The sequence below is a fragment of the Phyllobates terribilis genome, unplaced genomic scaffold (assembly GCF_046119375.1).
Source record: "Phyllobates terribilis strain yellow unplaced genomic scaffold, ASM4611937v1 Scaffold_5__5_contigs__length_657084704, whole genome shotgun sequence".
Classification (NCBI taxonomy): domain Eukaryota; kingdom Metazoa; phylum Chordata; class Amphibia; order Anura; family Dendrobatidae; genus Phyllobates; species Phyllobates terribilis.
The window spans coordinates 282,863,290-282,888,268 of NW_027362765.1; positions in this window are offsets into that span (position 1 = coordinate 282,863,290).

Genomic DNA, 24,979 nt, shown 5'->3' on the forward strand with positions numbered 1-24,979 from the left:
AAGGAGTCCCCGGCCAATGGCCGGAGGACTTTACCATATATAAGGCACCTCCTCCAAAATGGAGGTGCCCGAGCAATGTTGTTGCACCGTTCTACTCTGCTTCAGCCCTCAGGTCCCGTTGCCAGTTACCTGCCAGTTACCTGCCAGATTCCTGCCAGCTTGCTGTCCTAATCCTGCCTGATTTCCTGTTACCTGCCTGCCTGCCTGAGGTCCGACGGTCTGCCTTACAACTCCGGTCAGTCTGTCTAAGGACCAACTTGCCCGCTCACCTGGGAGCGCACATCAGCTACCTGCCTGCTTGCCTGAGGTCCGACGGTCTGCCTTACAACTCCGGTCAGTCTGTCTATGGACCAGCTTGCCCGCTCACCTGGGAGCGCTTCTCCGCTACCTGCCTGCTTGCCTGCCCGGAGGCTCCGCTGTCACGTGCTGTGACCACCAGCTATTCCAGACTCTTGCCCGCTCACCTGGGAGCGCTTCTCCGCTACCTGCCTGCTTGCCTGCCCGGGGGCTCCGCTGTCACGTGCTGGGACCACCAGCTATTCCAGAGACTCTTGCCCGCTCACCTGGGAGCGCTTCTCCGCTACCTGCCTGCTTGCCTACCTGGAGGCTCCGCCGTCACGTGCTGTGACCACCTGCTATTCCAGAGACTCTCGCTTGCTCACCTGGGAGCACACATCCTCCATCTGCCTTGCTAGCCTACCTGGAGGTTCAGCCATCACAGGTCGTACCTACCCTTTACCTAGAGATTGCCACGGTCACTTGCCGTGACCTCCAGCCCGTTCTTCCAGAGACTGCCCCGGTCACTTGCCGTGACCTCCAGCCCGTTCTTCCAGAGACTGCCCTGATCACTTGCCGTGACCTCCTGCCCGTACATCCAGAGACTGTCCCGGTCACCTGCTGTGACTGCCTGCCTGGTCGCCACCCGCTCCCTTACAAGGACCGCTCCCTTGTATAGTAGCCCAGAGGTTCCGCCTCCCAGACCCGTTACAGTTTGCTCGGGCCATGGAACCCGGTGGCACCCAAGCTCCCTCGCTCTCGGACCTGTGTCATGAACTGTCCCGTCAAAGGTCCCAACAGGAGTCCATCCTGGGTCACCTGCGGAATGTCAATACTCGCCTGGACACTCTGACTGCTCCACCAACAACCTCCGCCAGTGCCATGTCTCGCAATCCGGCAGCTCCGCTGTCCACTAACACCATGATATCCTACCCCGGACCTCGGCTTTCTGCACCTCCTCGCTTCGGAGGCGACTCAGCCCAGGCTCGGGGCTTCATAAATCAGTGCACCCTGCACTTTGAACTATTGTCCCACCAGTTTAACTCCGACCGAGCCAAAATTGCATTCATCATGTCCCATCTCACCGGGGAGGCCCTGGCCTGGCTAAATCCTCTATGGGAGAGAGGAGACCCCCTGGTGTCCAACTTGCCTGCTTTTCTCACGGCTTTCCGGAAAGTCTTCGACGAACCCGGACGGAAGACCTCATCCGCATCATCGTTGCTACGCCTCCATCAGGAAAGTCTCACCGTGGGCCAATATGCCATACGGTTCCGTACCCTTGCCTCGGAGCTGGCCTGGGATAACGACGCTCTGGTTTCCGTCTTCTGGGAGGGTCTGTCCGGCCGTATTAAAGATGAACTTGCCGGTCGGGACATTCCTACCACTCTCGATGACTTAATAACTCTTGCCACCCGGATTGACCTACGGTTCCAGGAGCGTGCCAGAGAGGTCACCCGTGAGAGGAGGTTAACACGTCTAGCTCCTACTTTTCAGAAACCCGTCACTCCTTCTGTCTCTAACCAGGTACACCCTCCTGAGCCTATGCAGGTCGACCAGACCAAGATGGTCAAGACCCGTCAGGACTTACGCCGTGCCGAAGGGAGCTGCTTCTACTGTGGCAGTAAGGAGCACCGGATCCGTGCCTGCCCGGAGAGATTGGGAAACGCCTGTGTCTAGGTTCGCTCAGAAAGGTCCACCTAGACAAGAATAAATCCTCTCCATCCCTGCTGTTGTCAGTTTCAATCGTCTACGGGGAGAACCGTTATTTCGAACTAGCCCAACTGGACTCTGGAGCAGCCGGGAATCTTATTTCACAGTCCCTGGTAGAGAAATACCGCATCCCCACCAAACCTCTGGCTGTACCCTTGTCTGTTGCTGCCGTGGATGGGGGTCTCTTACCACGCCCCATCCAACTCATCACCGAATCCATTACTCTGCAGGTGGGAATGCTGCATTCTGAAAGTATCTCCTTCAATGTTCTGCCTGGACTCTCTCACGCCCTCTTGCTAGGCCTACCTTGGCTCCAGAAACATGCACCCGTTCTTGACTGGCAGACCGGAGAAGTCCTTCGCTGGGGACAGGGCTGCCATAAGACCTGTCTGGTTCCCGTTCATCCCGTCCGTCCTTCTCCTACCCCAGCTAATCTACCTGGACTTCCGATTCCTTATTGGTCTTATGCTGATGTCTTTAATAAAAAGGAGGCAGAGACACTACCCCCTCATAGACCATACGACTGCCCTATCGACCTGTTACCTGGTACTTCTGTAGCACCCTGAGGATTCGGCTGCTACAGGGGTATTGCACCTCAACCCAGAGGTGTGATATTCCACTCCCGGGTAAGGATGGAGTGTGGATCTGAGCTCGGTAGGCTGCATGCACTACACACATCCCATTTCCGAGGAACAGGCCGACGGTACTCCCACTTAGAAATGTGCAGGTACGACCGAGTCTGTTCCTGGCTGGAGTGGGAGGGGGGTGGTACATCCCAAGTAGTGTAGGGGCAGATAGGGGGAGCAGCCTGGGTAAAGATAGGAGCTCATTGGGTGCTGGTCAACTGAGCTCACACATAGAGGGTGTATATAAGGTGGGCACCAACTAAGAACAGGGTCAGTTGCAGAGAGAAAGTCAGCGAGCGGAGGAGAAGAGAGACCCAGAGTGAGAGAGGAGAGAGAGAGACCCAGAGGGGGAAACAGAAGAAAGGACTCTAAGACCCCAAATTAAATCCCCGGGTGAAGAGTCGGCATCAGGGTACCGGAACCCAAGCTGGTGGGGGCAAAAACACTCCCCAGCCAGAGACCGGAGACCGTGGGCAGCGTTTGCCACGGTCACCCACCACATCCACCACGAAGGCATACCACGAGGAGGGTCAGGGAACCCAAGGCCAAGGGTCTCCCAACAGAAGGCCCAAGGGAGCTGGACCTGGGTGGATCAATAGTGGGGACGGCCAGAGAAAGGACAGAAGGAGAGCTCAGGGTCACGCTCCGGACTTATTTGGGAGTTGGCTGGATCCAGAACCTGGTGGACGCAGCACGGCTCGGGAGGTCACTCGAAGCTGGAGTGACCAGAACATCAGCAGTGAGTAAACATCCTAAACTGCATAACCCGACTCTGTCTCTGATTGCCGTCTACACTGCATCACCACAACTCCCATCCTCTGCACCTGATCCCCCTGAGGCTATACCCCACCCGTTGGGGGTTATATCACCAAAGCTGCACCTACACCACCAGCCTCAGCGGACCCTGCTGCAGCGGCGGCCACAGTGACCGCAACACAACGGGTGGCGTAGTCGACAATAAAGAACTTATAACATCTGTATGACTGCCACATACAACTCAGTTTGACACCCTGGGCACGGACCGGGTCACAGCCACTCGGAAGACTACAACCCCCATCTGATCCGGCTCCGGATATTCCCCCTAAAAGAATATGGCCCAGGGGGCGCGTCACTTCTCCTCCCCGTGGGCGTATTTATCCATTATCCGCTGCTGAGACCCGGTCGATGTCCGAATATATTGAGGAGAATCTGGCCAGGGGATTCATCCGGAAATCTACCTCCCCGGCGGGAGCAGGCTTCTTTTTCGTCAAAAAGAAGGACGGCTCTCTCCGTTCCTGTATAGACTATAGAGGCCTTAACCAGATCACGGTGAAGAATAAGTACCCCCTTCCGCTCATTCCGGAGTTATTTGATCGTCTGAGGGGGGCTAGAATCTCCACCAAACTGGACCTCCGTGGGGCGTACAACCTGGTTCGTATCCGTCAGGGGGATGAATGGAAGACGGCATTCAACACCCGGGACGGCCACTATGAATATCTGGTAATGCCCTTTGGCCTCTGTAACGCTCCTGCCGTCTTTCAAGAGTTGGTCAATGACATCTTCCGGGACCTCTCTACTCCTGCGTAGTGGTGTACCTGGACGACATCTTGGTCTTCTCTCCGGATCTCCAGACTCACCGGAGGGATGTTCGTCAGGTCCTGCTCAGGCTCAGGCAGAACCATCTCTACGCTAAATATGAGAAGTGCCTCTTTGAGCAGACCTCGCTTCCGTTTCTGGGCTACATTATCTCTCAGACCGGCCTACAAATGGATCCTGAGAAACTGTCTGCCATCGAGAAATGGCCCCGACCAGAGGGGTTGAAGGCTATTCAACGGTTCCTGGGCTTCGCCAACTATTACCGCCTCTTCATCCCGCACTTCTCTTCCCGGACTTCCCCAATTTCCGCGCTCACCCGTAAGGGTACTAATCCCAAAGAGTGGCCGCCCGAAGCAGAGGAGGCCTTTCTTTCCCTAAAACAGGCCTTCTCTTCCGCCCCGGTGCTGCATCGCCCAGACGGCAACAAGCAGTTCTTCTTGGAAGTTGACGCCTCCTCCTCTGGAGCCGGAGCGGTACTTACTCAAAAATCATCTTCCGGGAGAATGGTAACTTGTGGCTTCTTCTCCAAACTCTTCTCCTCTTCTGAGCGCAACTATTCCATAGGAGACCGAGAGTTATTGGCCATCAAGCTGGCGTTGGAGGAGTGGCGTTACCTACTCGAGGGTGCTCTTCATCCGGTAATAATTTACACTGACCACAAGAACTTGGCTTACCTCCAGCATGCCCAGAGACTTAACCCGCGCCAAGCCCGGTGGTCCTTGTTTTTTGCTCGCTTTGATTTTGTTCTTCATTTTCGCCCGGCTGACAAAAACGTCAAAGCAGACGCCTTGTCCCGATCCTTTCTGGTGTCCGATCTCGAGGAAGAACCTAAACATATCATCGATCCCGCCAGAGTAATGCAGGTGGCTCCCGTGAGTCTAAATCGTCTCCCTCCCGGTAAGACGTTTGTTTCAGTACCTGATCGGGAGAAGATCCTACGCTGGGGCCATTCGTCTAAACTAGCTGGCCACGCCGGTCAGAAAAAGACCCTCCAGCTTATTGCCCAGCACTATTGGTGGCCTACCCTGCACAAGGACATAATAGACTTTGTTTCTGCCTGTGTGTCCTGCGCCCGCAACAAAGTCCCGAGACATCTGCCAGCCGGACGCCTCCTTCCGCTTCCTGTACCTGCTGCCCCCTGGCAGCATATAGCAATGGACTTTATAACTGATCTCCCCGTCTCTGCCGGTTGTACGGTCATTTGGGTGGTCGCTGACCGCTTTTCCAAGATGGCTCACTTTATTCCCCTGCCAGGCCTTCCGTCTGCACCCGAGCTGGCTAAAGACTTTATCCGCCACATCTTACGTCTTCATGGCCTGCCCCTCCACATCGTGTCGGATCGTGGGGTACAGTTCACCTCACGTTTCTGGAGAGCCACTTGTAAACTACTAGACGTCACCCTGGACTTCTCTTCCGCTTACCACCCACAGTCCAATGGTCAAGTGGAGCGGATCAATCAGAACCTGACCAGTTACCTCCGGCACTTCGTTAATGCCCACCATTCTGACTGGGTGGATCTCCTACCATGGGCCGAGTTCTCTTATAATAATCACGAGAGCGAATCCTCCTCCAAATCCCCGTTTTTTTGTAGTCTTTGGTCAGCATCCTCGGATTCCTTTTCCTGTCTCCACCTCTGTGGACAACCCGGCTGCGGAATCTCTCGTTAGCAAATTTTCCTCCATATGGGAGAGTACCCGGTCCGCACTCCTTCTGTCATCCGAGCGTATGAAAAGACACGCTGACAAAAAACGCCTGGATCCTCCACAATTTCGTCCAGGAGATAAAGTCTGGCTCTCATCTAAATATGTTCGACTCAAGATACCTTCTTACAAGTTAGGGCCTCGGTTCATCGGTCCTCTGGAGGTCATCAGTCAGATCAACCCAGTGGCCTATAAATTGAAACTCCCGGCCAACTTACGGATCCCTAACTCCTTCCATGTATCTCTCCTCAAACCCGTGGTGCTTAACTCTTTTTCCAAGTCTACAGGTACGCCTCCTGCTCTGGTTTCTGCTGAGGACGAGTTTGAGGTAGAGAACATTCTTGCCACCAAAAGGGTGAGAGGAAAGACCTTTTTTCTGGTAGATTGGAAGGGGTTTGGTCCTGAGGAGAGAACGTGGGAGCCCCGGGAGAACATCCATGCCCCTCTCATCCTAGCTAAATTTCTATCTGGCCTAAAAAAGGGGGGGCCTAAAGGGGGGGGTACTGTAGTGCCGGCGTCCCTGCCCTCTGCTAGGCAGGGATGCTGTTCCCCTCACCGCTCTGCTCCGTGCCCGGCGTCCCTCTCCCGCTCTGCTGGCAGCGCGCGCTCCTTCCCGGCCACTGTGCTTAGGGCGCGCGCGCGCGCCCTCCCTCCCTCTTAAAGGGGCCGCGCGCGCCGTCCTAAGGAGTCCCCGGCCAATGGCCGGAGGACTTTACCATATATAAGGCACCTCCTCCAAAATGGAGGTGCCCGAGCAATGTTGTTGCACCGTTCTACTCTGCTTCAGCCCTCAGGTCCCGTTGCCAGTTACCTGCCAGTTACCTGCCAGATTCCTGCCAGCTTGCTGTCCTAATCCTGCCTGATTTCCTGTTACCTGCCTGCCTGCCTGAGGTCCGACGGTCTGCCTTACAACTCCGGTCAGTCTGTCTAAGGACCAACTTGCCCGCTCACCTGGGAGCGCACATCAGCTACCTGCCTGCTTGCCTGAGGTCCGACGGTCTGCCTTACAACTCCGGTCAGTCTGTCTATGGACCAGCTTGCCCGCTCACCTGGGAGCGCTTCTCCGCTACCTGCCTGCTTGCCTGCCCGGAGGCTCCGCTGTCACGTGTTGTGACCACCAGCTATTCCAGACTCTTGCCCGCTCACCTGGGAGCGCTTCTCCGCTACCTGCCTGCTTGCCTGCCCGGAGGCTCCGCTGTCACGTGCTGTGACCACCAGCTATTCCAGACTCTTGCCCGCTCACCTGGGAGCGCTTCTCCGCTACCTGCCTGCTTGCCTGCCCGGGGGCTCCGCTGTCACGTGCTGGGACCACCAGCTATTCCAGAGACTCTTGCCCGCTCACCTGGGAGCGCTTCTCCGCTACCTGCCTGCTTGCCTACCTGGAGGCTCCGCCGTCACGTGCTGTGACCACCTGCTATTCCAGAGACTCTCGCTTGCTCACCTGGGAGCACACATCCTCCATCTGCCTTGCTAGCCTACCTGGAGGTTCAGCCATCACAGTTCGTACCTACCCTTTACCTAGAGACTGCCCCGGTCACTTGCCGTGACCTCCAGCCCGTTCTTCCAGAGACTGCCCCGGTCACTTGCCGTGACCTCCAGCCCGTTCTTCCAGAGACTGCCCTGATCACTTGCCGTGACCTCCTGCCCGTACATCCAGAGACTGTCCCGGTCACCTGCTGTGACTGCCTGCCTGGTCGCCACCCGCTCCCTTACAAGGACCGCTCCCTTGTATAGTAGCCCAGAGGTTCCGCCTCCCAGACCCGTTACACTTACTCTGTAGTTTGCTTGGTCTTTTGACCACTAGTACTTCTGTTTGTTTGTTTGTCTTTGCTCTGCTACAATTTCTGCTAGGAGGTGTCCAACTATATCCCAGTCCTTAGTTCTTGTAGGGACCCCTCCCTTATATCTATAGGTCTACGTTCAGACTAGCCGAGGACTTAGGCGGGTCTGTTCACAAGGAACAGGTCCCCCGCTGAATCGTAGGGAATCAGTTTAGTCCTATTGTAGGGACAGTTTTCCTATCTTTCCTTAGTGTTTGTAGCAGTTCATAACACTGGGAGCTTGATTTCCAAATGAAAATTGGAACTCTGGGACCTTGTGGAGTGTGTCATTGACTGCTTCTGGACATCTGTCAAATCAGCAGTGTTCCCCATGATTGTGGAGCCTACTGAAACAGATTAAAGGACCTTTTTTAAATGCTTAGGAAGTCTTTGCAGGTGTTTTTTTGTTAATTATTTTGATCGTCATGAAAACAACTTAACAAGATTTTAATTTCACACATGCAATATGGAGACACTTGTACTTTTAACATTGTACAACAGCAGAACTTTTCTACAAATGTGAGTAGTCTCTAGACTTTTTAAGGTGTGCCCTAGTTTGAATCCCCACAATGCAGACTCCTAAGACCGACCTTTGTTACATACACTGGACTTTTCTCCACTCACTCTAGTCTTCCCTCACTTCAGACATCTATGCCACTCATGGATATTGTTGAGCCACCCCCGTAGTGTTCGGGTTCGGTTCGGTTCGTCGAACACCGGGATGTTCGAGGAACTGTTCGTCGAACTGTTCGTAGAACACCTTAGAACACCGTCGAACACCGTTAAAACCAATGGCAGGCAAACAAAAACACATAGAAACACATAGAAAACACCTGCAAAGGTGTCCAAAAGCTGACAAACTGCTCAGAAGACACTCTCTTTAAAAAAGCCGGCCGGCAAATTCAGCAGCGGCATACACCGGTACCCGACAATTTAGACAAGAAGGAATAGAGCATCACACATAGATTAGATAGATAGAAACATGTCAGTCACACATATAAGAAGCACAGTGACAGTGTTGGTTACTGCACTTGTCATTTAGTGTAAAGGATTTATTAAAAAAAATATTAGTGTTTTCATGCACCGTCTCTTTAAAAAAGCCGGCCGGCAATTCAGCATCTGTACCCGACAATTTAGAACAGAAAGAATAGAGCTTCACACATAGATTAGATAGATAGAAACATGTCAGTCACATATATAATAAGTACAGTGACAGTGTTGCTTACTGTACTTGTCATTTAGTGTAAAGGATTTATTTAAAAAAATAATAGTGTTTTCATGCACTGTCTCTTTAAAAAAGCCGGCCGGCAATTCAGCAGGGGTACCCGACAATTTAGAACAGAAAGATAGAGCATCACACAGAGATTAGATAGATAGAAACATGTCAGTCACATTTATAATAAGTACAGTGACAGTGTTGGTTACTGTACTTGTCATTTAGTGTTAAAATAAAGGATTTATTAAAATAAAAATTGGCGTGGGGATCCCCCATAATTTTAAGCTCTAGCGGAGGTTAAGCAGACGGCTGGGGCAGATGTTTGAAGCCTCGGAAGGGGGTAATACCCACGGAGCTTCCCAGACTACTAATATCAGCCCCCAGCTGAATACATAGCCTTTACTAGCTATTAAAATGGGGGACCTCCCCCAAAAAATGACGTGGGGTCCCCCCTATTTTAATAGCTAGCAAAGGCTAGGCAGACAGCTGGGGGCTGATATTAATAGCCCAGGAAGGGTGCCATGAATATTGGCCCCCTCCCAGGCTAGAAACACCAGCCGTCAGCCGCCCCAGAAATGGCACATCCATAGGATGCGCCAATTCTGGCACTTAGCCTCGCTCTTCCCACTGCCCTGTAGCGGTGGCAGTGGGGTAATAGGGTTGGGGTTGATGTCAGCTTATAATGCCAGCTGACATCAAGCCCAGGTTAGTAATGGAGAGGCGTCTATAAGACACCCCCATTACTAACCCCATAGTCAAAGTTAAAAAAAACACAAACACCCAGAATAAAGTCCTTTAATTGAAATAAAGACACAATTCTTTATTGTTCTAAATTAAACCATACTTACCGTCACGCCCATTCTAGCTGAAGCCAACGATCTCCTGTAATAAAAATAAAATAATAAACCAACCTCATCCTTACCTTTCCATGGTTCTTACGACAGCTTCAGCTCTGCTACATCGAGATGACAGGCTGGACCGCAGCAGAACGCCGCCATCCAGCCTGTCATCCCGCAGACACTGAGAAGAGCAGGCTTGCTTGCGCTCCACAGTGTCTCTCTGTGACGGCATAAAGATGAGCCGAGGTCATGTCCAATGAACTCGGCTCACCTCATGCACGTCACTTACAGCGTGGGAGAATTCTCACGCTGAAGCGCTGAGTGCAGGAGAATTTTCCAACGCTGTCAGTGAGGTGCATGAGGTGAGCTGAGTTCATTGGACATGAGCTCACCTCATGCACGTCACTGACAGCGTGGGAGAATTCTCCTGCACTCAGCACTTCAGCGTGAGAATTTTCCCAAGCTGTCAGTGACGTGCATGAGGTGAGCCGAGTTCATTGGACATGACCTCGGCTCATCTGGATGCCGTCACAGCGAGACACTGAGGAGCGCAAGCATGCCTGCTCTTCTCAGTGTCTGCGGCATGACAGGCTGGATGGCAGCGTTCTGCTGCGGTCCAGCCTGTCATCTCGATGTAGCAGAGCTGAAGCTGTCGTGGGAACCATGGAAAGGTAAGGATGAGGTTGGTTTATTATTTTTCTTTTATTGCAGGAGATCGTTGGCTTCAGCTGGAATGGGCGTGATGGTAAGTATAGTTTAATTTAGAACAATAAAGAATTGTGTGCTTATTTCAATTAAAGGACTTTATTCTGGGTGTTGTGTTTTTTTTAAATACTTTACTAGAAATTCATGGCGGTCATGTCTAATACTGGCGTGACCCCATGAATTTTGGGCTATCTAATCTATGTGTGATTCTCTATTCCTTCTATTCTAAATTGTCGGGTACAGCTGCTGAATTGCCGGCCGGCTTTTTTAAAGAGACGGTGCATGAAAACACTAATATTTTTTTTTATAAATCCTTTACACTAAATGACAAGTACAGTAATCAACACTGTCACTGTACTTCATATATATGTGACTGACATGTTTCTATCTATCTAATCTATTTGTGATGCTCTATTCTTTCGGTTCTAAATTGTCGGGTACCGGTGTATGCCGCTGCTGAATTGCCGGCTTTTCATGTTTCACTGTGAGCACTGTTCCCATCGATTTGGGCAATCACTGTAATGTCACAACCACCATGGCTGTGGCATTACAGTGAGTGGCAGACAATCCCTGCATGATTGGTGCTCTAAATAGCGCCAGACATGCAGGACACGCTTTTGGTGCACGAACAGTTATCGAACATAACCTCGAACAGCCGAATTTTTTGAAAATCGTTCGGGTTCGTCGAACAACTCGAACACCGCCCAAAACAGCTCGAATTTGAGATTGGCGAACAGTTCTAGTCGAACACCGCTCATCTCTACTCATGGACCTATTTTTATCCATGATGTTCATCTCACAAAAGGTCATCACTGTGGGATCTCTGCATCAAAACACTATCTTTGCACTTCAGTCCTTTGGCTTCACAGTGCCTACTTGAACAAATAGATAGTCCCATCCTGATATGCTGTCGTGGCCCTTGTCCTCAGATGTGCCCACTTGTTCTCCTCTTTGAGTCTAAACTACAGCTCAGGCTTGGTTCCTGCAGTGGCTTTCTTCTCATTCGACGTACAATTGTCTTCTGAGCGATATCCTTTTCCATCTTGGTTTAGCCTGTTGGCCACGTTGGACAACTGGCAGACTTCATTCACTCTCCTCAATCCTTTGCTCACTCCGCTTTGGCTATCACAGCTACTTCAGTTGTTCTATCCTTGTCATTCTCACCTAGCCTGGCCTTTAGTTTGTCAGATACTTCAGGTTTCAGACACTCACAACTCTCTCTTTCCTAAAAACTAGATCCACCTGTCTCTTCAGGTAAAAGTTTCTTCTACTCTCTTTATGTGTAGGCACAGCCTCTTCCACCCTATAGTCACAGATGCAATCTCTCCTCTGCAGTCTAAATCATAATATGTTCCAGATGTTCCCACTGCACATTTAAGAAACAAGTCTTCAGTGGCTATGGTTCACACTACATACTCTCTGCAACTGACACTGAGTGGCTGGAAACCATTACTTAATTAAACTCTGTCACACACCTCTAATTTTCCTGAACAACACACTTAACTTCTCACTAATCAAGCTGCAGCAATGTCAGAATGATCCAGCACTCTCATAATGATACAATAATAATAATACACAGATATCACAGGACAGATGTTAATACTTATGTCTCTGGACCCTACTTGCACTATTTTCAGAGTTTAGCGTTATCAGGCAGTTTTGTGACTCAACAATTAAACACAATTTAAAGGGCCTGTCCACTCCTCGACTAGACCCTCAAAGGAGAATACAGACAGCTGCCATGGTCACGTGACATTACTATGGGGGAAACTACTGTACATTGTTATTGAAGGAACAATACCTAACTGGGAGGTGATTATGATGTTTTTTTATGCTATAATGGCCATTGGTGATATTAAGAAGGGTTTGTCCAGTAGTGAACAACCCTTTAAATATATTTCAACCCCAATTCATCAATTGCGGGGGAGTGGTTAATTCACTTTCATGTTTTTTTTTATATTCTTTGCTGTTCTTGGAACCAAATTCTTCAATCTGGCAGACATGGTTTATGAGTTTTGAGCAAAATCAAAAAAGGTGTTTATTTTTGCCTTCAATAGAGATGAGCGTTGTTCTACTCGAACTGTTCGCCAATCTCAAATTCGAGCTGTTTTGGGCGGTGTTCGAGCCGGTCGGCGAACACGAACAATTTGAGAAAAATTCGGCTGTTCGAGGTTATGTTCGATAACTGTTCGTGCACCAAAATCATAACTGGATTTTTTCTCAGTAATGATGAAAATTAATGTTAATACGCAGTTTGAGTGTACAGCGGGGCGGGGGGAGGGGCAGGGGATGGATCTCTGCAGGAACAATGAAGATCTCCATTTTTTTTTCTCTTTCCCGCATTTGCAGTGGGGAGGTGCAATCTGTCAGCCTATCAGCAGCGCACACACGGAGCGAAGTGCTTTTTTTCACACAAGCAAGGGCATGTGTGATTGGCAGTGTATGTCACATGTCCTTGCCCTATAAGACCAAGCCATTTTCCCCGTCGGCACCATTTTCTCACTGCTGCAGCTGCGTGTTAGACGGCACCGCTGTTGCTGTGTGCGCTATACCTTGTTAATTTCAAGCCAATTTTCGCACAAATATACAGATAGCTTGGGAGTAGGGAATAGTTGTGATTGCAGTCCTTTTAAGGACTAGGTTACAGCATTTCCTACGACTTTTATCAGGGAGGTCTGTGCTCTTAAATAGATCGGTTGTTGGGAGTAAAGACTAATTGTAATTGCAGTCCTTTTCAGGACTAGGTTACATGAGTTCCTATCAGTTTTTGCCAGGCAGGTCTGTGCCAGTGCTGTGCAAGTTTTTTTCACAGCATTTGGCTGAATCTAGCAAAGCTAATCCTTTTTGGCCTATTGCAGAGTGTGTTAGTCAGTGGAGTAGCCTATCTGTGTTGCAAGATATACCACCTGTGTATAGAATACCAATTTTTTTACTGCACCTAGTGAAGTAAAATCTTTTGGGCATAGCATCATTCTATTAGTCCATCTATACTGACCTCCATCAGGTTGCAAACTGAATATAATTTTTTTCTGCATCTAGCTCTGAAAAAATATTTGGGCTTCTAGCAGTGTGTGGGACTTGGTCTATTAGTCCTTCTATACTGACCTCCAGCAGGTTGCAAATTAAAAATAATTTTTTTCTGCATCTAGCTCTGAAAAAATATTTGGGCTTCTAGCAGTGTGTGGGACTTGGTCTATTAGTCTATCTATACTGACCTCCATCAGGTTGCAAATTAAAAATAATTTTTTTCTTCATCTAGCTCTGAAAAAATATTTGGGCTTCTAGCGGTGTGTGGGACTTGGTCTATTAGTCCATGTATACTGACCTCCATCAGGTTGCAAATTAAAAATAATTTTTTTCTGCATCTAGCTCTGAAAAAATATTTGGGCTTCTAGCGGTGTGTGGGACTTGGTCTATTAGTCCATCTATACTGACCTCCATCAGGTTGCAAATTAAAAATAATTTTTTTCTGCATCTAGCTCTGAAAAAAAATTTGGGCTTCTAGCAGTGTGTGGGACTTGGTCTATTAGTCCATCTATACTGACCTCCATCAGGTTGCAAATTGAATAAAAAAATTTTCTGCATCTAGATCTGAAAAAATATTTGGGCTTCTAGCGGTGTGTGGGACTTGGTCTATTAGTCCATCTATACTGACCTCCATCAGGTTGCAAATTAAAAATAATTTTTTTCTGCATCTAGCTCTGAAAAAATATTTGGGCTTCTAGCAGTGTGTGGGACTTGGTCTATTAGTCTATCTATACTGACCTCCATCAGGTTGCAAATTAAAAATAATTTTTTTCTTCATTTAGCTCTGAAAAAATATTTGGGCTTCTAGCAGTGTGTGGGACTTGTTCTATTAGTCCTTCTATACTGACCTCCAGCAGGTTGCAAATTGAATATAATTTTTTTCTGCATCTAGCTCTGAAAAAATATTTGGGCTTCTAGCGGTGTGTGGGACTTGGTCTATTAGTCCATCTATACTGACCTCCATCAGGTTGCAAATTAAAAATAATTTTTTTCTGCATCTAGCTCTGAAAAAATATTTGGGCTTCTAGCGGTGTGTGGGACTTGGTCTATTAGTCCATCTATACTGACCTCCATCAGGTTGCAAATTAAAAATAATTTTTTTCTGCATCTAGCTCTGAAAAAAAATTTGGGCTTCTAGCAGTGTGTGGGACTTGGTCTATTAGTCCATCTATACTGACCTCCATCAGGTTGCAAATTAAAAATAATTTTTTTCTGCATCTAGCTCTGAAAAAATATTTGGGCTTCTAGCAGTGTGTGGGACTTGGTCTATTAGTCTATCTATACTGACCTCCATCAGGTTGCAAATTAAAAATAATTTTTTTCTTCATTTAGCTCTGAAAAAATATTTGGGCTTCTAGCAGTGTGTGGGACTTGTTCTATTAGTCCTTCTATACTGACCTCCAGCAGGTTGCAAATTGAATATAATTTTTTTCTGCATCTAGCTCTGAAAAAATATTTGGGCTTCTAGCGGTGTGTGGGACTTGGTCTATTAGTCCATCTATACTGACCTCCATCAGGTTGCAAATTAAAAATAATTTTTTTCTGCATCTAGCTCTGAAAAAATATTTGGGCTTCTAGCAGTGTGTGGGACTTGGTCTATTAGTCTATCTATACTGACCTCCATCAGGTTGCAAATTAAAAATAATTTTTTTCTTCATTTAGCTCTGAAAAAATATTTGGGCTTCTAGCAGTGTGTGGGACTTGTTCTATTAGTCCTTCTATACTGACCTCCAGCAGGTTGCAAATTGAATATAATTTTTTTCTGCATCTAGCTCTGAAAAAATATTTGGGCTTCTAGCGGTGTGTGGGACTTGGTCTATTAGTCCATCTATACTGACCTCCATCAGGTTGCAAATTAAAAATAATTTTTTTCTGCATCTAGCTCTGAAAAAATATTTGGGCTTCTAGCAGTGTGTGGGACTTGGTCTATTAGTCCATCTATACTGACCTCCATCAGGTTGCAAATTGAATAAAAAAATTTTCTGCATCTAGCTCTGAAAAAATATTTGGGCTTCTAGCGGTGTGTGGGACTTGGTCTATTAGTCCATCTATACTGACCTCCATCAGGTTGCAAATTAAAAATAATTTTTTTCTGCATCTAGCTCTGAAAAAATATTTGGGCTTCTAGCGGTGTGTGGGACTTGGTCTATTAGTCCATCTATACTGACCTCCATCAGGTTGCAAATTAAAAATAATTTTTTTCTGCATCTAGCTCTGAAAAAATATTTGGGCTTCTAGCAGTGTGTGGGACTTGGTCTATTAGTCCATCTATACTGACCTCCATCAGGTTGCAAATTGAATAAAAAAATTTTCTGCATCTAGCTCTGAAAAAATATTTGGGCTTCTAGCGGTGTGTGGGACTTGGTCTATTAGTCCATCTATACTGACCTCCATCAGGTTGCAAATTGAATAAAAAAAATTTCTGCATCTAGCTCTGAAAAAATATTTGGGCTTCTAGCGGTGTGTGGGACTTGGTCTATTAGTCCATCTATACTGACCTCCATCAGGTTGCAAATTAAAAATAATTTTTTTCTGCATCTAGCTCTGAAAAAATATTTGGGCTTCTAGCAGTGTGTGGGACTTGGTCTATTAGTCTATCTATACTGACCTCCATCAGGTTGCAAATTAAAAATAATTTTTTTCTTCATTTAGCTCTGAAAAAATATTTGGGCTTCTAGCAGTGTGTGGGACTTGTTCTATTAGTCCTTCTATACTGACCTCCAGCAGGTTGCAAATTGAATATAATTTTTTTCTGCATCTAGCTCTGAAAAAATATTTGGGCTTCAAGCGGTGTGTGGGACTTGGTCTATTAGTCCATCTATTCTGACCTCCATCAGGTTGCAAATCAAAAATAATTTTTTTCTGCATCTAGCTCTGAAAAAATATTTGGGCTTCTAGCGGTGTGTGGGACTTGGTCTATTAGTCCATCTATACTGACCTCCATCAGGTTGCAAATTGAATAAAAAAATTTTCTGCATCTAGCTCTGAAAAAATATTTGGGCTTCTAGCGGTGTGTGGGACTTGGTCTATTAGTCCATCTATACTGACCTCCATCAGGTTGCAAATTAAAAATAATTTTTTTCTGCATCTAGCTCTGAAAAAATATTTGGGCTTCTAGCGGTGTGTAGGACTTGGTCTATTAGTCCATCTATACTGACCTCCATCAGGTTGCAAATTGAATAAAAAAATTTTCTGCATCTAGCTCTGAAAAAATATTTGGGCTTCTAGCGGTGTGTGGGACTTGGTCTATTAGTCCATCTATACTGACCTCCATCAGGTTGCAAATTAAAAATAATTTTTTTCTGCATCTAGCTCTGAAAAAATATTTGGGCTTCTAGCGGTGTGTGGGACTTGGTCTATTAGTCCATCTATACTGACCTCCATCAGGTTGCAAATTAAAAATAATTTTTTTCTGCATCTAGCTCTGAAAAAATATTTGGGCTTCTAGCAGTGTGTGGGACTTGGTCTATTAGTCCATCTATACTGACCTCCATCAGGTTGCAAATTGAATAAAAAAAATTTCTGCATCTAGCTCTGAAAAAATATTTGGGCTTCTAGCGGTGTGTGGGACTTGGTCTATTAGTCCATCTATACTGACCTCCATCAGGTTGCAAATTGAATAAAAAAATTTTCTGCATCTAGCTCTGAAAAAATATTTGGGCTTCTAGCGGTGTGTGGGACTTGGTCTATTAGTCCATCTATACTGACCTCCATCAGGTTGCAAATTAAAAATAATTTTTTTCTGCATCTAACCCAGCCAATAGTTTTGGCCTAATACCACAGTTTGGCCACTCAGCTCTGCTCGGTTACCATCCATTGTTTTTTTGTGCAAACAACTCCAGAGTTGTGAATTAGTTAACCACCAAAATGAGTGGAAAAAGGCCTGCTGCTGGTGGAAAGGGGAATAGGCGTGTTGGGAAGGGGAAAAAAGGTTGTGTCCGTGGGGTAGGTGCAGAAGAAAGACCATCTTCCAGCCAAACTAAAATGTCTACTTCTTTTAGCGGACAATGTGATAAGATCCCTTTCTTACGGCCACGCCAATCGCTACAAATTCCAGATGAGGCACAAAAACAGCAGGTGCTTCAACGGATATCAAGTGCTCCTTTAAGTGGGCTCTCCTCCACATCAACTTCAACATCACAAATACTCCAGTCCTCAAAGGTGTCACCCAAATCGCACTTGCTTCCTCACAGCTCCCAAATCTCCAGCTGCCCGTCTGAGTATGAGGTAGAACAGATGGTTGAGTCTGCAGAGCTGTTTACTCATACTATAGCCTGGGAATCAGAGGTCGACTCCAGCGCTTCTGTGAATCCAGACGAGGAAATGATCTGCACTGATGCCCAGAATCTTTATGAGTCGGATCCAGGACCAGACGCAGAAGGTTCTGACCATAATGTAGACCCTCATTCCCAAACTGTAACTCCTGTTGGTGGAGACAATGAGGAAGACGATGATAAGACTCAAATACCTGATTGGAGCGACAACTTTAGTTTTTTGTCAGGGCAGGAACAGGTTGGCTCTGAGGACGACGGGTGTGATAACGCACAGGGTGATGATGATGAGGTCGGAGATCCCACTTACTGTCAACCCACAGTCAGCCAAGAGATGAGGTCAGCAGAGGAGGTGGAGGAAGATGCTAGTGACGACGAGGTCAGGTTGCGCCTTCCTGGACAGAGACGTAGTACTGGAAGCACGTCAACAACTGCATCCTCAAACACAACTCTGCCTCTCACCACAAGTCGTGGTGGCTCTTCAGGTCGCATGGGTGCTAAGCCTTGCATAGCCTGGGCATTTTTTCAGATCGATAAAGATGACCCAACTCGTGTTATCTGTAACATTTGTCAGCAAAAGCTAAGTAGAGGCCAAAAAATACATAGTTTGAGTACTTCATGCATGAACCGGCACATGGACATGAAGCATAAGTTGCAGTGGGAAGCTCAGTGTGCTACAATGCGGTCTAGCCGGCCGGGCCAACCACCGTCTGCCATATCTTGTGCATCCGCAGCCTCTTCATCCTCTGTGACTGGGGGGACAGCAGTCACACCTGTTTTGGGGCGCAGACCTGCCACCTCTTTACCCGCAACAGCCAGCGTGATTGGCAGGTCATCATTTTCTTTGGAGGTGGTAACACCAGCTGGTCTTGAGCGCTGTCCGACATCGATAGCACCACCTTTGGATCAAGGCAACCTAACATGTCCGCCTGCATCTTCCTCACAGACCGGCAGTTTGCCGGGGACACCCTTATCAACCCCATCTAAGCACAATAGCCAGCCCTCGGTCCCTCAGATGTGGACAAGTAAAAGACCATTTCCTTCTAGCCATGAGAAAGCTAAGAGGTTGAATTTCACCATCTGCAAGCTCTTGGCTACAGAAATGCTGCCTTTCCGCCTGGTGGACACAGAGGATTTTCGAGACCTTATGTCCGTCGCAGTGCCCCAGTACCAGATGCCCAGTCGGCACTACTTCTCAAAGAAAGGTGTGCCTGCGCTCCACCAGCATGTCGCACACAACATCACCGCTTCTTTGAGAAACTCTGTGTGTGACAGGGTGCATTTCACCACAGACACTTGGACGAGTAGGCATGGACAGGGGCGTTACATGTCGCTGACTGGGCACTGGGTAACTATGGTGACAGCAGGACAAGGGGCTGCTGTCCAAGTCTTGCCGTCCCCACGAGTTGTGCGTCAATCCTCTTTATGTCATTTTTCCTCCACTGCTTCTGCCTCCTCAACCTCCTCTCGGTCTTCCACCTGCACCCAAAGCCTGTCTGGTCATGCCACAAGCTTTCTAACTGCGCAGAAGGGATCCTGCACACCTCCTTACTATGCTGGCAGTAGGGCTCAACGTCATCAGGCGGTTTTTACATTGAAATGTCTGGGAAATGTGAGTCACACAGCTGAGGAGTTGTGGTCAGCTCTGGAGAACCAATTTCATGAATGGTTGTCTCCACTGGACCTGAAACCAGGGAAGGCCGTGTGCGACAATGCTGCAAACCTGGGTGCGGCCCTTCGCCGGGGCAATGTCACACACGTGCCTTGTATGGCTCACGTGTTGAACCTGGTTGTCCAGCAATTTTTAGCCCACTATCCCAGACTAGATGGCCTTCTGCAGAGGGCACGGTCGCTGTGTGCTCACTTCCGCCGTTCGCATCCCGCAGCTCAGCGACTTACATCTCTACAGAAGTCGTTGGGCCTGCCACTTCACCGGCTAAAATGCGATGTGCCTACCCGGTGGAATTCAACTCTGCACATGTTGCAGCGACTGTGGCAGCACCGACAAGCCCTGGTGCAATACGTTCTGACGTATAGCCTGGGCCAACGAGATTCAGAGGTGGGGCAAATCACGCTGGAGGAGTGGTCTCAGATCAGGGACCTATGCACCCTTCTGCACAGTTTTGAAATGGCGACGAAGATGTTTAGTGCTGACGATGCCATTATTAGCATGACTATTCCGGTGATTTACATGCTGGAGCACATGTTAAACAGAATTCGGAGTCAGGTGGTGGCACAAGAGGAGGTGGAGGAAGTAGAGGAGGAGGAGTTGTATGCGGAAGGGCTAACATCTGCAAGGTCCAGAAGGTCGGCAGCACCAAGGCGGCAGGCATGTGAGGGTGGGGGAGATGGTTTTACCAGGGCGCATGGTAGCAGCCAAACTAGTGAGGAAGGTGCAGGAGCCCAGGAAGAAGTGGAGGACGAACTGATGGAAGACTCATCAGATGAGGGAGACCTTGATCACATTTCTGTTGTGCGAGGTTGGGGGGGAGAGGACAGAGGAAGGAAGCATGATTGTTACCTCGCCACCAACACAACAGGGACTTGGTGCTCCTGGATGCGCAACACACATGAGTGCCTTCTTGCTGCACTACCTGCAACATGACCCTCGAATTGTGAGAATTAGAAATAATCCTGACTACTGGGTTGCCACACTGTTAGATCCCCGGTACAAAAGTAAATTTGCAGAAATTATTCCTGCCATAGAAAGGGATGCACGCATGCAGGAGTATCAGCAGAGACTGTTGCAGAATCTTACATGTGCTTTTCCACAAAATACCAGTGGTGCACGTAGTGAATCTCACAGTTCCAACTTGCCAACCGTGGGACCGTCAAGTGTTCAGCACTCAAACCGTAACAGAACCACAGTATCTGCTGGTAACATCAATTTTGCGGAATCATTTCACCACTTTTTTAGCCCATCCTTTGCAAGGCCACAGGAGACAAGAAGTCTGACACATAGTCAACGCCTAGAGACGATGGTACAGGAGTATCTCCAAGTAAACATTGAAGCCACGACTGTGTCACTGGACCCTTGCTCTTTTTGGGCTTCCAATCTGGATAAATGGCCGGAGCTAGCCACTTACGCCTTGGAGATCTTGTCATGCCCCGCAGCCAGCGTTCTGTCTGAACGTGTGTTCAGCGCTGCTGGTGGTGTGCTGACAGATAAGCGCACGCGGCTCTCCACTGATAATGTAGACAGACTCACGTTCATAAAGATGAACAAATCATGGATCCGAAACGACTTTTCTACCCCTGTGTCATCCTGGGGAGAGTAAAAGCTTGATGATTGGTTAAAATCACCCTACCAACCGTTTTAAGCTTTCAAATTACTAATCATGTTTATCTGTATCTTGACTGGAAAATTATTTGGGCTTTGTAGCAGTGTGCAGCACTGATCCTATTAGGCCATCTATAATAAGCTTCACCAGATTTAAAATTAAAAATAATTTTTAGCTGCATCTAGCCCGGAAAATAATTTTGGGGCTCCGAGATGCGCAAGACACATAAGTGCCTTCTTGCTGCACTACCTGCAGCATGACCCTCATATTGTCAGAATTCGAAGTAATCATGACTACTGGGTTGCCACACTCTTAGATCCCCCAAACTTTTCGATCAACCTTTTCATTTTAATAAAGACCAAAAAAATGGTCATTTTTGAAATTATAAGCATTAGCAGGTTGTTAGAAACTGAAATCAAACAGTTTTCAACTCAAAACTTTATTCTAGGTGATGTTACATTTTCACATAGGACCCCTTGTTCGAAAGGAGCTTCTGAACTCTCTCGTCCATTGAATTTGTCAGGTTTTGGATGGTTTCTGCTTCAATTGTTTTGCATGAGGACAGAATACCCTCCCAGAGCTGTTGCTTAGATGTGAACTGCCTCCCGCCATCATAGACACTCCTTTTAATGATGCTCCAAAGGTTCTGAATGGGGTAGAGGTCAGGGGAGCATGGGGGTCACACCATAAGTTTGTCCCCTTTTATGCCCATATCAGCCAGAGATGCAGATGTTTTATGTGCAGCATGAGATGGTGCATTATCATGCAGAAAAATGATCTTGCTGTGAAATACACGGTTCTTCTTCTTGAACCATGGCAGGAAGTGCTGTTTGAGAAAATCCACATACATTATGGAGTTCATCTTTAGCGCCTTCAGGGATCCTAAAGGGGCCGACAATCTCTCTCCCCATGATTCCAGCCCAAAACATTACTCCACCTCCTCCTTGTTGGCGCTGTAGCCGTGTTTGCGTGGGGTGTCCATCAACCAGCCATCCTCCACTCCATTCATCTGGACCATCGAGCGCTGCACGGCACTCATCCGTGAACAAAACAGTTTTGAAATCAGTCTTCATGTAATGTTTGGCCCACTGGAGCCGTTTCTGCTTGTGTGAAGTGGATAGAGGAGGTCGACAGGATGGCGTATGCACAGCTGCAAACCTCTGAAGGACCCTGCATCTTGTTGTTCGGGGGACGTTGGAGGCACAAGCAGCTTCAAAAACTTGTCTGCTGCTATGACAAGGCTTTTTTGCCGCTGCTCTTTCAACCTGACGTAATTGCCTGTAGGAAAGAGTCCTCAATTTGCCCTTATCAGCACGCACACGTGTGTACTGTGAATCAGCTACATACTTCTTGATTGCCAAGACACTTCATCCTGATCATCGCACAATGTTGATTGTAGTCATGCCTTGACCTAAACACTCCACAATTTGTTGCTTCTCAGCAGCCGACACATCCTTTTTCTTTCCCATTTTGGCAGAAAATGTAGGCTGCTTAATAATGTGAGAGAGCCTTCTTAAGTAGTCTTGCCTTTCATTGGACACACCTGCCAAACTAATTAGCACAGGTGTCTGCAATTGCTTACAGTGATATAAAGAGCCCTGACACACATCACCATCAATGAGTTTAACTGACAAACAAATTCTTCCCTTATCACTCCTAAACACTTTTTGCATAATAATTTGGAACGCGGTGTACATGTGCTTTTCCACAAAACACCAGTGGTTCACGTAGTGAATCTTACAGTTCTAACTTGCCAACCGTGGTCTGTATGGAATTGTTCAATAAAGGGCCCAAAATTAAGATAACATAGATGGGAGAGGTCTCTATGAATAGGAATTCCTAAGTATTTGATACCCTGTGAGGGCCAGGCAAAGGGAAAGTTGGACTGGATGGAATCCTATATGGATTTATGGAGGGAGACATCGAGGGCCTCAGACTTCGCTGCATTGATTTTAAAATTTTACCATGTAACAAAGTGATCTATTTCAGCCATAACAGCAGGGATGGATATATGTGATTGAGTGATATATACTAGGACATCATCAGCAAATAGAGAGCACTTGTACTCGGTGCCTCCCACCTCAATCCACCTAATATTGGGGTTATGGCGAATTGATGAGAGCAGGTGCTCCGTCACTAGGATGTATAAGAGAGGGGACAGAGGACATCCCTGCCTTGTCCCATTGGTGATTGTGAAAGGTGATGAAAATGTTCTGACGCACCCCCTGGGCCTTGGGACACCCGGAGCCGGACCTTTTTTGGTGGATGCTGGTGGTTGTAGTCTTCGTGGCGGCGATCCGGTTCCGTGGCTCAGGGCGGTCAAACCAGTGGCGGAACTATTTATGTGGTTTTGATGTTTAAATGTCCGACTACGCCACCCGTGGATTGCGGTCAGAGTGAACCGCCGCTACAGGGCAGACCGCTAAGGCTGGTGTTGTGGGTGCAGCAGAGCGTAGCATAACTCCCCACGGGAGGAGTATAGCCTCAGGGCAGTGTATGCGGAGGATGGGGGTGATGGTGCAGGGCAGCAACAGTAACGACACGGAGTCAGTGATGCAGTTCAGGGCCTTTACTCACAGTTCTTATTATCCAGACCACGTCTGCAGGTAACGGCTGCCCACGTCGTACTGTGCTCACCAGGTGAGGGGCTCAGACAACTCCCAGATAACTTTGGAGCGCTTCACAGGACCCCCTTTGTGTGTCCTTTGTCTGGCCTTTCTTACCAACACTTCTGTCCGGCTGCCTCGGGCCTCCTCTTGGTAAACTTGGCGCCAGTTTCCCTGACCCTATGTGGTGCCTTCCTAGCGGGTGGAGCAAGGGGCTGCGCCACATAAAATGTCAGAGCCTCCGGTTTCTAGCTGAGGGTCGTTTCCTGCCTCCACTAGTTCGGGGACCGGTCTCCCCCTTTGGCCTGACCCCTCCACGCAGGTGGATTCGGGCGTGCGGTGGCGACTCGCCCGTCCGCACCCCTGGGATCCCTTCATTCCTCGTTCCTGGAGCCTTCTCCGCTCCTCTTCCTTCCTTCTCCCTCTTGCAGGCCTGGGCCTCTGTTACTAGGCCCGCCTCCGGAGCAGAGCTCATGCAGAGCCCCTGCTCCCTGCCACTTCTGCTCAGACTTCTCTGCACTGAACTAAGATGGTGCCCACCTTTTATACTCCCTTCTCAATGCACCCAGGAACTGCTTCCTCCCTGCTCCTGCACTGCAGGGTTCCCCTTCCTCAGTGTTCCCTCCCCCCACTCCAGCCAGGGACAGGGACTGTCGTGCCCATCTCAGGGGCATATTGGTCGCCCTGCCCCACGGCAATGTGGTGTAATGCATGCAGGTGTCGGGTCCTGATCCACACTCCATCCTTATCTGAGAGTGAGATATCACACCTCTGGGTGAGGTGCAATACGTCTGTAGCAACCGAGCCCTCGGTGCTACAGTTCCATTTATCTTCAGCCTAGGTGACGTATTGTGATACAGGGCCGTGATTTTGGCTATAAAAGGGTCCCCTAGACCCCTACCCCAAGCTTTTTAAGAGAATCATATATGGCGTGCCAGGAGACTCTATGGAATGCTTTCTCAGCATCCAACGAGAGTATCTACTTACAAATTTTTAACTGCATCTAGCCCAGGAAATACTTTGTGCCTAGTAGCAGTGTCTGCTAGTCAGCGGATTATCCCGGCTGTTAAGCAAGCTACACCACCTGTAGTTTGGACACTTAATTTTTTCAAAGGAAATGCTTCGGGACCACGGGATACTTAGTGAAGAGCATCAGGAGGCACCCCAAGGCATAGGGGCTGGGACTGGCACTAGGATGCCTTGCGGTGGACAGCCGAGCTCGATCCTTATAAAAGCTTTTTAACTGCAGCAGCTTTAGTGGACGCTACTGGAGCTGGAATTACGCGGCTGCTGGCATGAGACTTGCCCTCCAATAGATCCTTGTAAA